Here is a 16,907-nt window from a genome sequence, read left to right as displayed (position 1 = left end):
ATTAAACTTACATTAATCACCCTGTTTAAGACAACTCCTCTAGCTTCAGTAACAGAGCCATTGCAGGGGTAGTAACTAATACGATTCAAACAGAACACATTCAGACCCACAGACACACACACACACACACACACACACACAGACATTTGAGGCTTAGGTTGGGAACATAAAAACATGTCTCTAAACCCTGTCCAGACTTTAAGGAATCCTTAAACACCTAGCTTCTCTGAAAACATCTAAATATTTGGTGTGCTTTCACTGCTAACACCTCCTTCAACAAATAAATGCCCTTTAACTGAACAGAAAAGATATTTTGTAATAATTTTTTAGAACTAAATGCATCTTATGCCTTCCCACCACTCAATGGACTATGTTCCATAGACATTACATGGCCTCACTGGTAATGGAGTGGAGCCCTACAGGAGCCTGCCAGGAGTAAATATTGCCATGAAGGTTTGCCATGAAAGCAAAGGCACTGAAGCCATTCTCTATATATTTTGTCCTCCCTTCTCTCTCTTTGTGTGTGTGTGTGTGTATGTGTGTGTGTGTGTGAGAGTGTGTGTGTCCTGAGGTCTCTGTAAGACCCAATAAAGCTAAAGTCACTCAGAGGATGAAGCACTTGTTTATTTTCCACGACACTTAACCCAAGACCACACACAATTAAACCACTTCCACTGTCACACACAATACGCACACACACATACACACACACATTGAGCTGTCTGTATTTCAACACAAGTTTTCACTCTTGGAAAAGTGTTTAATTCAAACAAAGAAATTCCCCCATCGTGACTAAGCAGTCTTGTTTCTGATTTTATTAAACATCAGACTTGACGTAGCAGTGCTGTCCCCGTCCCCGTGCTGTGTATGTGCCTGACAGACATCTCAGTGCTTGTGTGCGGATTGAGTCCGAGGAGGGAGTGAGTGGTTTCAGAGGCTTATGGGCTCTGGGCTTGAGCTCCTGGTCCGTGTTTGATGGAGAATTAGGCTAAAGGTCTTCTGGATCCTGCCGGGTTCTTCCCTAATTTGCTTAGGGGGTGATGTGTTTGTCTATCCTCTCAAATCTCTCACGTGTGTGTGTGTGTGTGTGTGTGTGTGTGTGTGTGTGTGTGTGTGTGTGTGTGTGTGTGTGTGTGTGTGTGTGTGTGTGTGTGTGTGTGTGTGTGCGTGTGTCGAGAGCTGTGTTATCAAAGAGGACAATACAGGGGACATCAGTCATACACACACACACACACACACACACACACACACATTTGATTCATTTATTTGGAATGACCAATACTGATACAACACAACAGCATCCAAATATTAGTAAAGAGCCTCATTATGTTTCACACAACAACACAAACACTGTGCAAGTATTTGCAACCAGGTGAATCAGTAGATGAATAAAAAAAGTCATATCAGGGGTAGAGATGGCAGCGCCTTCTCCATATATGCAGGCTGCCTATGATTGCTGACACAGAGCAGTATTTGGCTATTTGCTTGGAGTTCTTCTTATTAACTCCAGCAATTTGCAAACCTCTAACACAGAGTCGATGTACATGTCCAAGGCTACCATAGATTAGAACAACTAGTTTTGGATAACCACCTGCTGACAGAGCATGAATTAATGGCTGGTATTTTAACATTTTTTCAGGGAAACACAGGTCCATATACATATCAAAACAACAACCCACTTCCAGAATCACAATAGTTTTTAAAAGATCATCAACAACAACAATGTCAGGAGTATTTGGAGAGTCTCTTAGAACAGTTTCTGACGAGTTATCGATTAAATGTGTGAACCAGTTCAGTTGTGTTTTTTTGTGTACAACTGAACTGACACACACACACACACACACACACACACACACACACACACACACACACACACACACACACACTGGTACAATTATTCAAACATGAACACAGATATGGTCTCCTTCACAAACACACAATCAACAGAAGTTGGAAGAGAGATAATTGTACAGTCAGAGTCAGTGTGATAAAATGATTGGTGGAGAGAGAATACTAACAAGATGACAAGAGAAAGAGAAAGAAAGAGATCATGAGAAGATGGAGGATGGGGAGAAAGACAATGATTTGTGACACGAAAACCGAAAGCAAAATAGCAAAAAAAGGAAAGAAAGAGAGAAGAGAGAGAGAGCGAGAGAGAAAAAGGGTGTGAGGGAAGAGGAGGAGGGGAGAGGGAAGATGTGCAGAAGATCCCCCCCCCCACCCCCCTCCTCAAATGAATAGCAGGAATTACCGGTTTCCACTGGGGAGATCTAATGCAATTACTGCTGTTTGCTTACGCCATGTGTCCCCGTCTGCCCAGAAACACTGGTGGCCATGGGGGTGGGTGGGGGGTGCGGGGGGTGCGGGGCACTGCTGGAGGCCTCCAGGGCCGTGTTTGTTTTTTTATACGAAAATAAAAGAAAAATATCCACACACACACAACCGTTACACACGGCCTGGGCTGAGCTAAGCAAGTCAGCACAGGAGGGATTGGATGGGGGGGTCCTTCAGAGAGAGAGAGTGAGAGAGAGAAAGAAGGAGAGAGAGGGAGGGAGAGAGAGGGAGAGAGAGAGAGAGAGAGGGAGGGAGAGAGAGGGAGAGGAGAAGAAACAGAGAAAAGGGAATAGAAAGAGAGAAATATGATGAAAGAGAGATAAGGAAGGAGATAAGACAGATAGAGGAAGAAAAAGAGTGAGGGTGAGAAAGAAAGAGACAGATAAAGATAAAGAGAGAGAGAGAGAGAGAGACAAGTGTTTGAACATCAAATTGAACTCCACAGGCGAATTAAAAGTCAAAAGGGATGTCAGGCGTGGAAGAATACCCGTAGCGTGTGCTGAGAGAGGGGTACCATTGGAGAAAGGGACGGAGAAAAGCCAGCGTGACGTTATTCTGTGCGGTGCTGTGCTACGCAATGCAGGGTTTATTTAAGGGATTAATGGAGGGCAGCTGATTAGCCTGCTAGCATAGCGACTCATTGCTCAAGCAGCGCACAGCAGCCCTGCATTAGCTTAACCTCAAATATTATCAATTATACAAAGGACACCTTCTCTACGCACTGCTTTAGGTGACGCCTATCCTGTCAGTTAATCCCTCAGCAGAGGAGTGTGTGCTCGTGTGTGTGTGTGTGTGTGTGTGTGTGTGTGTGTGTGTGTGTGAAGGTGAATGCCTTCAACTTGAGAATGTCTCTCACACTTTCATTTGTTTTACTGCTTTTCCTTTTCCTGTCTTTGTAGCTCAAGAGGGACATAACTCTGTGCATGTGGTCTGTGTGTGTGTGTGTGTGTGTGTGTGTGTGTGTGTGTGTGTGTGTGTGTGTGTGTGTGTGTGTGTGTGTGTGTGTGTGTGCATGAGTATGTGTGTGTGTTTTCCACATGGTATGACATTTACTAAATCTGGCGATACTTCTGTTTGTCCTAGGGAATTAAGAGAGTAAGTAGGCTCTCACCACCTAAGTGTGTGTGTGTGTGTGTGTGTGTGTGTGTGTGTGTGTGTGTGTGTGTATGTGTGTGGTCTCCCCCAGTGGTGTCCTACAGTGGTCTCCCCCAGGGGTTGTGGTGGAAAATCTGTAAATTGAATATTACTAATCTGTGTGTATATTATTAACTAACAAAGCTACAGACACACACTCCTACTCACAGCCAGAGATGGACACACTCCCACTCACAGTCAGAGATTAACACACACTCATATTAAAGTCCTGAGCTGGCCACACACTCCTACTAACACCTACAGATGGACATACACAAACACACATTTACTCACTCATACAATTACACGCTCACTCACATACATGCGTATACACATACACACACACACACACAGGCAGAAGTACAGAGGCAGACGCCCACGGACCCTGCTTGCGCACACACCCACCCACACACATCCCGAGGAGTACGATAACATGGCGGCCTATGTCGACTGCATACGACTCTCACAGTTTTTGTTCAATATGTGGAAAATGATAATATTATATGAATCAATAGAATGTTCATAATAAGTACCAAGATATGGGTGTAACATAGCATGAGATACTACAGTGATAAATGATTGCTAAAGTCTTTAAAATTAACATGTTAGACTTTGAAAACGCGAGTCGCAATAGGCCGCAGTACTCCTCCTCTAGAGGTCTCTGGGGAGTACTGATAAGACCCACTCCAGTGTCATAGAGAGTTCACTCTTGCAGGTGCGCGGGCTGACTACTCAGCAGAAAATTCTACAGTATATAGCCATTGTAAATCTTTGTATCAGGAGCACTGTCTGCAGACATGCTCAGGTTTGTGATGTTGGCATTGAACTGACTGAATAAACTTCTTGATTCACACTCTGCCGGTCAGCTGGACTTTGTGAGTATTTTCACCACAAGTAACAAGAACTTAGAGTTTTAACCAGATCAGAAAGCTGTATATTTTTCCTACTTTTAAACTATAAATCTGACCCAACAGGGTCTCTCCCAGTGGTATGTGTGCATGTACATGTGAGTTTGTGTGTGTGTGTGTGTGTGTGTGTGTGTGTGTGTGTGTGAGTGTGTGTGTGTGTGTGTGTGTGTGTGTGTGTGTGGTCTCCGCCAGTGGTCTCCCCCAGTGGTGTCCTACAGTGGTCTCCCCCAGGGGTCTCTCCCAGTGGTATGTGTGCATTTACATGTGTGTGTGTGTGTGTGTGTGTGTGTGTGTCTGTGTGTGTGTGTGTGTGTGTGTGTGTGGTCTCCCCCAGTGGTGTCCTACAGTGGTCTCCCCCAGGGGTCTCTCCCAGTGGTATGTGTGCATTTACATGTGTGTGTGTGTGTGTGTGTGTGTGTGTGTGTGTGTCTGTGTGTGTGTGTGTGTGTGTGTGTGTGTGTGGTCTCCCCCAGTGGTCTCTCCCAGTGGTGTCCCCCAGTGGTGTCCCTCAGCTGGAACACAGAAGCAATCAGTACACAGTATGCCATTATTTTGAGCTGCACATCACACAGGTACCGACGCACCAGAGCAGAAACACGAACATCCCCTTGGAGAATAGTTAGCGGGATGCATTATAAAGCGTTTTACCTTTTGATGTCAAATATTGCTTAATCATATCTATTTAAGAATACTTAAACAGACTTATTTCACTCAGTATAATGCATAATCAATACTTTATTAACGTTTTTGAATGAATACTTTATTAACATTTTATGAATACTGGGTTTCAGTGGAAGTGAGTTCCATTTACCTTGGGGGATAGTGTTGCCTTTTTAAGTGCCGTAACAATGTCCCTGTATTTGAATTTTAGCTCAGACAAACATGATCTTCACCTGTCTGTCGCTTGTATCCTGTCTTCATCCCGTATGTCATCAGTGAGCGTCTGTGTTCTTGAGGACATGAGAAAGAAAGAGAGGAACTACAGACAGCAACATGGCGTCTCAAACACAGCTGCTCTGCCCAAATTCCTCTGGCTGGCGTAGATACCTGGTCTGGAGCTGGGGCCTGGGGGAAGGATTAGACACAGAGGAGGACCCCACTAATGTGTGTGTGTGTGTGTGTGTGTGCGTGTGTTTGGTGTGTTTGTTTGTGTGTGTGAGTGTGTGTGTGTGTGTGTGTGTGTGTGTCTGTGTGTGAGTTTTTGAGTGTGTGTGTGTGTGTGTGTGTGCGTGTGCGCGTGAGTGTTTGTCTAGTCTGGGTGTAGTCCTGTCAATGTTGAAAGATGCTCTAAATTTGACTGACCTGCATGAGACCTTCGAACCTCTGGGATTTCTTTCATTCTTATGCAATTTAAGGGACAAAATAAAATGCTTCATGATTAAGCAAAGACTTATGTTAGCGATTTCTCATGTGAAGCAAGTCAGTACTTAATTCCAATGCTTGCACATTTATGTCATTGTAAACTATAGAGACTGGGGATGTTCCGTTCTCAGTCCTCACACAACTTGAGCACAATGTTTTGCGGCCTGTGAACTTCAATGCAAATGGTACATTAAAGTCCAGACATGGGACAGTAAATATTTGACTCAAAATAAGAAGGATGCTCTTCTTGCATGTGGTGAAGTAAATACCTAAAGATGAATGTGAGTGGCAATGACAGACTCACTCAGGAGGCCAGGCAGGCAGCTCCTGGACTTTTTAAGCCAACTGCAACCACTCCTGTCCATCCTCACACATACACACACACACACACACACACACACACACACACACACACACACACACACACACACACATATTTGCTGACTTGGCTTACTGCACAGCTCCACTTAGGCACAAACACACACAGACACTGGTGCAAACACACAGACACACACACACACTGACAGCACTAATAGATATGTTATCATAAATATGATTCGGTTTCTGTTTGTATTACTATTTGTAATCATTAAGAGCATCCTCTCAGGAAGACATGTGGGTGTTAGGGTGTTAAACTGGCTAGTAGTTGAGGCTGTCACAGCAGAGATCATCCAGAAGACAAACAGCTCAGAAGAGATGACTGACAGTCCAACAGACAGTACCAGTGGCAGAAAGGGAGCTGTGTGGCTGAGGGAATGCGGATACGCCCAGCTTACACTGTACACACACACACAAACACACACGCAGATAGAGAGAGAGAGAGACACACACACACACACACAGACAAACACACACACACTGTACAACGACAGTACCATTTCATCTGACGACGGCTCCGCTCACACACACAGAGACACACACACACACGCACACAGACACACACACACACACACACACACACACACTGTACAATGACAGTATCATTACATCTGATGACGGCTCTGCTCAAACAACAGGACTGTACTGTCAAAGAGGAAGACATGGCACTAAAATCACATGCATACATGCCAGAAATTCATCCGTGTGGCTGATGGTTTGCCAAACACATTTATCATGATGTATTACACCTGACATAAAGCTATGTAAGTATTTGATACACCTTGCATAAAGCTACACAAGTCAGGAACAACTGTGCTACAAGTTGTCACAGTAGAACTGTCTTAGAAGTGTAATTCTACAGCGTAATTATGGCCAAGGGCAGAACAAGCTTTAAAATTTCCATATTTCAGAAAGCAGAATTACTTTTGAACACACACACAAACACACACAAAAACACACACACAGCTACTGGTCAACACACACAAACAAGTAAAAATACTTTTGACACAGGAGAGAGTACCTGCTCACGGGACAGACATGACTCAGACAGAACCCACACACATGCACTATTTCTCTCTCTCCCAGACACACACACACTCTCTCTCTATCTCTCTCTCTCTCTTACACACACACACACACAACAAAGAGAACCCAGACAGAGGTGTGGTTCTCCTTCTCTAGACAATTACGGCTCTGCCCACGCTGAGATACAGCTATGGCATGTCCCTCAGCAATGTGTCCAAGGACTAACAAAGGACAACTGTCACAGTATCTATTAGACCGAGATATAATGGAAGATGCATCAACACCTAGGGCCTGATTTACTAACATGCGACCGCTGCTTAATCTGCGGGCGCACATTAACGCATTAATAATTTCTACAAGGGACATGGGTTCACTACAATATACTGTATATGGATGTGGGTGCAATCAATGGTTTCAATTACGTTCGGAAAGTTTGCAATTTCAAAAAAAGTCCTGTTTGATGTCTAATTTCAGCTATGGCAGTGGGGAAATGTATTGACCAGTGCACCGTAGCAATGCGTCGAGTACCTGGGTGAATATTTGGCTGAGTGAAGGCTGAGATATACCAACTGCTGATGCTATAACTGTTTGAAATGATCCGATGCCAATATTTGCAATGTTGTCCGGAGTTTAATAACTGATGGAATGGAATGTGATCTCCGGTTGGAGGGTTCGAATGTCGTCTCTGATCTGGTTCAGTAATTGAAGTATTGCGTGGCTGGTTATCCTGTACTGTCTAATGATTTGTGGTTCGCTTAACTGAAAAATTGTTATACGAGTTGAAACAAATATTTCTGTGCGTTGTCTCTGTCTATGTCTTCGCCTTGCTCTTATAACTGCTGCCATATCAACATTTTCAGACTCAGTGGAAATGCGCTTCCTGGTTAAGACGTGCTTTTATATGAGGCGGAGAATTATCCCGCAAATTAGAGACGTGCGCTTGCAAGGCAGTTTAAGTAATTACCACGCAATACATCATTAGGCGCACTTATCTTCTCTCCTCCCATTAAATTGCGCTTTACGCCCACGTTCCACCCACGTTTCCACATTCACACCCCCAAAGCGTTAATATGCGACTCTACTCAAATGCGCCCCCTTAGTAAATACCGTTTTTATGTTTACAACCGCTATTTTACGCCAGAAATGGGCGCAATCCTGTTAGTAAATCTGGCCCCTAGTGAGAAGACAATGAGAAACTGAACATTGAAAATCTCAGCAGCTCTTTGTAGAGTTATGTGGTCGCCATAGGTCCCACATTGTGACATACTTTTCAAGTAGCCATCCCAGTCATTCCCATCAACAAAATCTAACAAAGGTATTCCGTTTGAAGTAAACGGATTAGAACTGAGATCTTGAACAATTTCATCCCTTAAAGTTTCTGCTGATCTGAATATTCCGTGTGTGGCTAGCTGATCAGATATGGCAGAGAACTGGCAATTTCTGTCTGGTGCTGGGTCAAACCGTATCCTCAATTGCAAGGACATGAATTCCTCCAGTCTGTCTCCATGTGTGTACGGTATCAAACATGGATGTAAAGGTTTTGCAGACTTTGAAGATTTAGAGCGTGTTCTTTCTTGCAATCGTATTGTGCTTGTCACATCAGACACGAAGAACCATTTCACATGCATTTTGGGGTCACCAGGGATCTGAAACTGAACTTTGTATTTTGAAAGCTTTACATTTCGTTTCACAACTGTGCCAGTCAATACCCGAAACCTCTTTGAAACTCGATGGGCACTATCTTTCATCCTGACCAAAACAGCATCACCAACATGATACGCAGATGGTGGATTTTGTTTAGATGCATTTCTGATCATCCGATTATGACAGTGCTCAGTGGCTTTCTTTGCCTTTTTTCTCAGTCTCCTCCACTTAACCTCAAAATTGCTTTGCTGTTTCAGGGAGGGTACATTTGGTTGTGGATTGTTTGCTGATTCCTTTCTGACAGTGGATGGAGACCCTGCTAAGGGATGCACTACTCTATTGCTTTTTCTCCCATAATATACATCAAATGGAGACACCCAGCTTAACACTTCCTTAGGGTCCTCATTTAGCACTCTTGAATATTCTTGTAGACGCTTAACCCAGTTAACCCCACTTTTCTGAAAATTCACCAGATCATACATCATCTTTTTTCGTAGTATTCTGTGTGACCTCTCTACCTTTCCTTGGCTTTGGGGATGGTATGGTGAACTCTCTATTATTCTGACTTGCATGGATTCCATCAGCCTTCGAACTGCTCCTTTAAATTCTGCACCTCCGTCGTGTTGCAAAACTTTGGGAGGGCCATGTTCCCAGTAAATATCATGAAGATGTTTTGCTATCTCTGCACTCTCTTTGCCCTTTAATGGTCTCAGCCATACATAGCGACTAAACACATCAATTACCGTCAGAATGTATCGATATGTAGAACGACCATGACTCATTTTCATTTTCCCCATATCCAGGAGGTCAACCTGATGGCGATCTTGTACCTCTTTGGCCCTGATGAGCCTAGGAATAGGTTTGTTTGCAAACCTAGCCCTATGAAGTTGGTAATTTTTGGATCCATCCAGGACTTTTTGAATCTTTAGTTCACTGATGCCTGAATATTGCTCATTCATTCGTTTATTCAACCTCCTGGCACCAGATCCCTTCGTGTCATCCAGACCATTTTGAACAATTCTATCAACTTTTGATGTTAGAGTTACTGGTTTGCCGGCACACAATAATGTCGGACCATCCTGGCTGAGAGAATATACATCCCTGTTCCTCCACAGCCTCATTAAGGCATTTTGTTGAGCTCTCGTACGTTCAGCTACAGGAACACTGTTGAGGTAAAATGAACATTTTCAGTCTTTTTATAATAATTTCAGTTCATTATACCAGCTTACTTGTTTTTGCCTTGGAAAACTGCAAGTCCCAGAATGCACCACTAGCAGGCCAGTGCAGCCTGCTTTTTATTTTAAGTGGAAGCACCTGTGAGTGCACATTGTTTGTAAACTGCCAATAAACAATACAGAAGAAGAAGAAGAAGAAGAGCAGGCCCTCTCAGCAAACATTTCAGCAGAGACAGACAAAGGAGTAACACACAGCATATCTACTCGTGGTGCAGCCAAAGAAGCCACTGGTAAAGTAACTTGTTGAGTTTAGTGCAAGGATTATTAGACGTGTTGTTATAGTGATCTATGGTTGATGATGATGATTGTATAAATTGTTAGGTTTTGTGTAAGGATAACAAAACAAGCAGCATGCTTATCAGTTTGCTGCATGCATATGAATTTGTATTTTGTTGATTTATAGAGTGAACAATGATGCTTTCCTTAAAACCCCTATGCTGTATACTGTTGGCTGTCATTGAACAGTGTCTGTCATTTCTTGGTACTTGATACTGAAATTGTTTGAAATGTATTAGAGCTTTGTGCTTAACTTGTGCTTTTTGTGTTGGTTGTAATCTCATTCACTCATTTGTTGAATTTTAAAGTGCTTCAAATGTATTTTCTTTTTGGATAACTTAAGCTTTTTGTGTTTTGAAGGTTTTCAGCCTAGCTACCCAACCAGACCAAACAAATTCTAGAAAAAAAAGAAAACTGAGTTGGAAAGAGTTGTCCCGTGCGTCTTTTGGGGTTCCAGCACCAGGCCATTTCAAGTTGGGCCAGAGAGTAGACCAAAAAACACCTGGGAACTTGACAAACACTGAACTCGCCCCTCAGTTTGCTAACTATAACATTTTACACATCCTCACTCATTGCCTGCTGTTGTCCATACCCTTTAGATAAAACCCAAAGGGTGCAGGTCAGAAGAGTGGTTAATAGCAGATCTGTGGGGGGTGGAAGTCATAGGGCCCTATCTTGCACCCAGCGCAATTGACATTGTCACCGACGCACAGGGCTGGACTGGCAATCTGGCATACCGGGCGTTTTCCCGGTGGGCCGAGGTGCAATATGGGCCGAAAGTCCCGAATTTTTATTTTTAATTTTTTCCCCCATATAATGGTCTGACCGGCTGGCCCACGAAAGTAATTCATGAGCGGCCCTATTGACACTGGGCTGGCCCAATCACATCCCCTGGGCTGACCCAACACCAACCCCTTTCGATTTGGACCTGCCTACATAATGCATTAGGACGGTAAACAAATTCAGCGTTGCCCATGGAGATACGATACAACAACCTACGGTAAGCTTACTACTCATGAATTAAAACGTCTCTAAAATATGTTTGACTTAGGACCTATGTTCTATGGCCAAGTTCGTTTGCATTAAATACAAGACAATTCTGTAGCTGTTGCTAGCCCTCAGCCTACCCTACTCTGAAACAGCCAGCCATTAACCTACACTCTATGTTGTGTGTTTGAGTGGTGGGCTAGCCCCTTAGCCTATTGGTGCGCGGTGCCATGTCAATGTTCCGAAAGCCCAGTATTCCCAAACCCTGGTATTCCGAAAATATGCCAATTTGTCCAGATAGTGAATTATGATAGCCCGTTATACGCTCCAGTTTGCCCCCCACCCCCCGCGAAGTTCAGGGGACTTGGTTCAAACGTTAGTGCCACCTCATCAAGCGCGTTTCCTACAGGAGGAAATAGACTCCCTTTCTAGGAAAGGGAGCAATACAGTCTGTACCTCTCGTAGACGAGAACAGGGGGTTCTTCAGTCGCTATTTTCTGGTTCCAAAAAAGGACGGAAAATATCGACCGATCTTATACCTCCGTATTCTGAATAAAGCTTTAAAGTGTATGATGTATATTGTATTGTATTGAATTTAGATTAATTAAGACCACCACCTTAACACACAAACTCTTCTTGAACTCAAAGTAGTAGGTTCAGTGACGTGCGGTGAGACAGCTGTCTTCTGTAGCTTCTGCGAGCCCATGAATCAATGTTTCGTTGGAATCATGATGTAACGTTGTTGTTGTAGCGGGAATACAGCAATGCTATTTTCGAATTGGCAGGGCATATGATTATAGACTTCGCTAAGCACTGAAGCGACTGAAACGGTGAATTTTGATCACATTCAGCGAAGTTAACAGGTAAAACGGGAGAAAAATAGGGCGTCTGTAGGCCGTCCTGCCTAAAAGTAGGGCGTCCCATTTCTTCTTATTTTTTAGTAGACTATAGGGCAGACGCCCTGCTAGCTAAAAGCCTGGTTGGTGTAGACATTCGAGAGACCAAAAGGTGTGTTATCGAATTAAGTGGGCCGGTCTGGTTCAAAATGCCCGGGCCGATTTTTTTGTCCCAGTCCAGCCCTGGTTAGCTGTGCAAGCTATGCGAGCGCATCTCTTGGAGGAGGGGGAGGAGTGAAGGGGAGAGGGGGGAGCTGGCTCATTAGCATTTAAAGGAACAGGCACTCAATACAGGTCAATCTGTAGGGAGCTGTTCTTGACAGGGTGAAAAGGGTGCTGTATTAAATTATTCTTGTGGTATTGTGACCAAAATATGTTACTGGCATTTCATAAAGACCCCAAGGAACCATTTCAACTTGTGGTATTACTGATTACTGATTTCGCGGGGGCTTTTCCAAAAAGTTGCGGTGAAAATTGCGGTGTTTTTAGGTGTTTGTTGCGATGAAATTGCGGGAGCAAGTGAAAGTTGCGATAAAAAGTTGCTTATTTCCCTCTTTGTAATTATAATTGAGTTATTTGTTGAAAAATAAATAATAAATAAACAAACATTCTCTAAAGAACCAAACCGTTGAGAAATGGTCCTCTAAATAACCTTACCAACATGCCAAACAAAAGATTACCAGTACTACAAAAATGTAGCATAATAGGCTGTTCTGCCCTCTGCTTATTTAGGTCAGAAAATGTATATTGTTTGTATTGTTGTTATGGAAACGAACACAGGACTTTTACTTTGACATCATTCAAATGTTCGTCTTGTGGGAATGGCAACAGCTGTTAGACTGTTATCTAGAAACATAGCTAGTTATGCTACGTTATGCTAAACACGTAGGGGGAACAGTACATAGGATTTAATTATCCACAACGAAGTGCACCTGTTGGAATTACAAAAGGACCACAAGTAAGACTGAAGAAAATGTTAAGAATATCTCAGCCTACACATAAAACTGCGTTTAATTTCCATGCCTGGTGTAGCCATTCTCATTGTTTACAATGGATTAGAACTCTGCTAGTGTCTGCACCGTGTCTGCAGGGCAGGAGAAAGTTGTGGGAGACGACAATGATTTGTGAAATTTGCGCAAAAATTGCGGTGATGTGTTAAAATTGCTACATCGCGCTGAATTTGCGGGTAATCATTGAATTCGCGTGAATTGGCCGATCGCGACATCGTGAAATCCTGGAGGGTCTGACTATTTGTTTGACGCCTTTAATTAATCCTTCATCATACCCGCCCTCGGCCCACAGGCCTGCTGGTATATCTGCCAATTGAGGAGGATCATCCTCTGAAACCCTTTCTGAGACTGGCCATCTACAACAGAAATTAACTCTCCAGCAAGTTATCTTACAATGTACCCAGTCCTTTGACCAGTTTTTACATTTACTATTCATTATTGTGAAGTTCATACATTCATTGTTGTATCCCAATAATGTACAAAGCAGCTGCTATACTGATTTCCTTGTGTTGGGGTACTGAGTTCTTAGCATTTTTGATTAGCTTGGTTTTGTTTTGGTCAAATGAGTGGCAGAGACATGAAAGACACTAAAGTGAGAAACAAGTAGCCCACAACTGCTAAACACAATATGACATGCCCCACCGCTGAACCTGAGCAGCAGAATGGCAGCCGTGAGAAAATGCTCTTGGGCAACTTTTGCTCTTGGGCAACTTCTGAAGAATATCAACAGGTTTGATCACATCATTCCTGTTATTGCACAACCTGAAATTGCCGCACCTCTGCCTGCTCCTATGTACGTAACTGCCCACCACAAAACCAGCCTTCTCTTTAATGTGGACCGGGTCCCAGGAGAGACAAGCCTTCTCTTTAATGCAGGAGAGACCTGCAGAGACTTAGTTACCACTTGGCTGGTCAGTAATACTCCTGGCCATAAGAGTTTTTGATTCTTAAAACTGTCAACTCAGGCCATCTTGTCTTTGACCTTGCCTTTTGGACTGCCTCGTTGGAGCCTGGCTCTGCTGTCGGTTTTGTTCGGCCTCCAGCTGATCCCATTAGCTACTATTTTATCGAATGCCTGCTGTCTTTTCTTTTGCACTATCTGGCAAAGCTATCAGACTATGACAATGATGAGCCTTTTTGTGATATTTTACTTGGAAACCTTGAGGCAATACATCATATTAAAGTCAAAGTCGTTAATTGTTGTCACACAGCGCAACACGCATGCCGAAGAGGTTGCCAGTGAAATTTGTCCTCTGCCTTTAACCCATCCAAGCTGTCCTTCCTCAACATGATCTTCTGCATGTTTTTTATGTTGGGGTTCTTTGTGGACACGGGGAGAACATGCAAACTCCCACAGAAAGGCCCGGGAGATAGCCCACTTGAGCACCGAAGGCCTAGGGAGAACCCGCCCCCAGTACCAACAGCGCCCCTGTCACGTAGGTTCTGCTTCGTGACGCGCAATGATGGACACGGCCAAGCAATCACTTCAGTTTTGGTGTTATTTTATTTGTCCGCAGCCAAAGTTTAACAAAACAAAAAGTTTACTCACAAAAACGTACCTCACTTTATCAACAAACTTCTCAACAAAAACAAACAAGTCAATGTTGCCTTCTACACTATAATACCACAGTCTTCGATTTACCAAGTTTAACAACCTTGTCTCCACCTTGACATGTGTCTCCTACCCTCTCCCCGTACCTTTCTTCAGCGGGCTAGATATACCAGTTATCCCCACCCACTAGAAGAGCCCAACTATTTACGTTCACTCTTAAAGGCACCCAGTGCAACTTTCGAGGCTTAAAAATTAACATTCAGGGCCTGATTTACTAACATGCGACCGCTGCTTAATCTGCATTTGCACATTAACGCACGTGTTTTTGCGCATTTTCCGTGGTATTTATCAAACCAGATCTGCGCTAGGCAAACTGTGTTTACTCCGCCCTATATAGGGCCTGATTTACTAACATTGCGACCGCTGCTTAAACTACGTTCGCACATTAACGCACAGTGTTTTTGCGCATTTTCCGTGGTATTTATTTAGGAAGAGAAAATTAAGCTTCAGCGAAGTGGAGATAGATATATTGGTTCACGTTCGCTCAATCACTGAACCTGATTCAATGTGTGCGCTGCTATATTGTTGTTCCGCCCGCCATCATCTACAGCGAGATGTTTAAAAGAACACGATTATAAAGAATATGCTATTGGTGGCATTAATGCATAAACTGTCTATTATAACAATATAGATGTGTACATGGCGAGATTAATAATTTCTACAAGGGACATGGGTTCACTAAAATATATATTTGGACGTGGGTGCAATCAATGGTTCATATTACGTTCGGAAAGTTTGCGATTTCAAAAAAAGTCCTGTTTGATGTCTCTAATTTCAGCTGTGGCAGTGGGGAAATGTATTGACCAGTGCGCCGTAGCAATGCATCGAGTACCTGTGTGAATATTTGGCTGAGTGAAGGCTGAGATATACCAACTGCTGATGCTATAACTGTTTGAAATGATCCGATGCCACTATTTGCAATGTTGTCCAGAGTTTACCAACTGATTGAATGGAATGTGATCTCTGGTTGGAGGGTTAGATGTCGTCTCTGATCTGGTTCAGTAATTGAAGTATTGCGTGGCTGGTTAACCTGTACCGTCTAATGATTTGTGGTTCATTTAACTGAAAATGTGTTATACGAGTTGAAAAAATTATTTCTGTGCCCTGTCTCTGTCTTCTTTCTTCGCCTTGCTCTTATCACTGCTGCCATATCAACGTTTTCAGACTCAATGTAAATGCGCTTCCTGGTTAAGACGTGCTTTTATGAGGCTATTTTACGCCAGAAATGGGCGCAATCCTGTTAGTAAATCAGGCCCTCAATTTCTAGTCTTTTTTACACGTAGTAAGTTTCAATACTAGTGATGGCGAAATGAAGCTTCATGAACCCTCAAAGCTTTCCAGCCAGACATATTGAAAAAAGGTTCACTACTCGAAGCGTCGTTCGCTCTCTAGTGACACCTGCAGGTCAATAAAAAACACGGTGTAAGAAAGATTTTCTCGGGACAGTGAATTTGTTAAATTTGTTGTGGTGCGCAAGGCCTGCTAAACATGAACACAAACGTATGGTCGAAGAAAACGTTTCTCCATTAATTCAAATTTCATTGTAGGCGAATACAATGACAATAAAGGCTTTGTTTTTGTATTCTTTGTTCTAATAATAGTTTGATCTACTTATTAAAGATTATATGGTGGTACAACGGTAAGCAACGTCGACTTGACCGTTGGTCTGTTTAGTTTTGAATCCTGATCAAAGCGAATTTTAAACGATGCTTTAGATTAAAAAAAAAAGCCTGTAAATTATCTTTACTCTCCATGCCGTTGGAACATAGTGAAAGTGCTTTTGGAATACTGGTCAGTACTTTTGTAAAACCAATGAGTGCTTTTGGACAACTGGTCAGTGCAGGGCACTGAAAAGGGGAGAAAGTGCTTTGTGCAACTGGATCAAGGTCTTTCTCTTACTAACTGGCTCCATAACTCTATCTCAAATAATCTATACTACCAACAACACCAAACAATCTAAATCTCCAACTACCGCTAAATCTCCAACTATCGCTAATTCTCCAACCACTGACAATAACTACCACGAATACAAGATGAGTTTTGGGACGTCGTATAGTCGTAGTGTCCCGCGAAAAGTGAACGAAAGAACCACTTGGTGAAGCACT

This window comes from Sprattus sprattus (assembly GCF_963457725.1).
Source record: "Sprattus sprattus genome assembly, chromosome: 8".
Taxonomy (NCBI): Eukaryota; Metazoa; Chordata; class Actinopteri; order Clupeiformes; family Clupeidae; genus Sprattus; species Sprattus sprattus.
Note: the sequence above shows the minus strand (reverse complement) of the source record.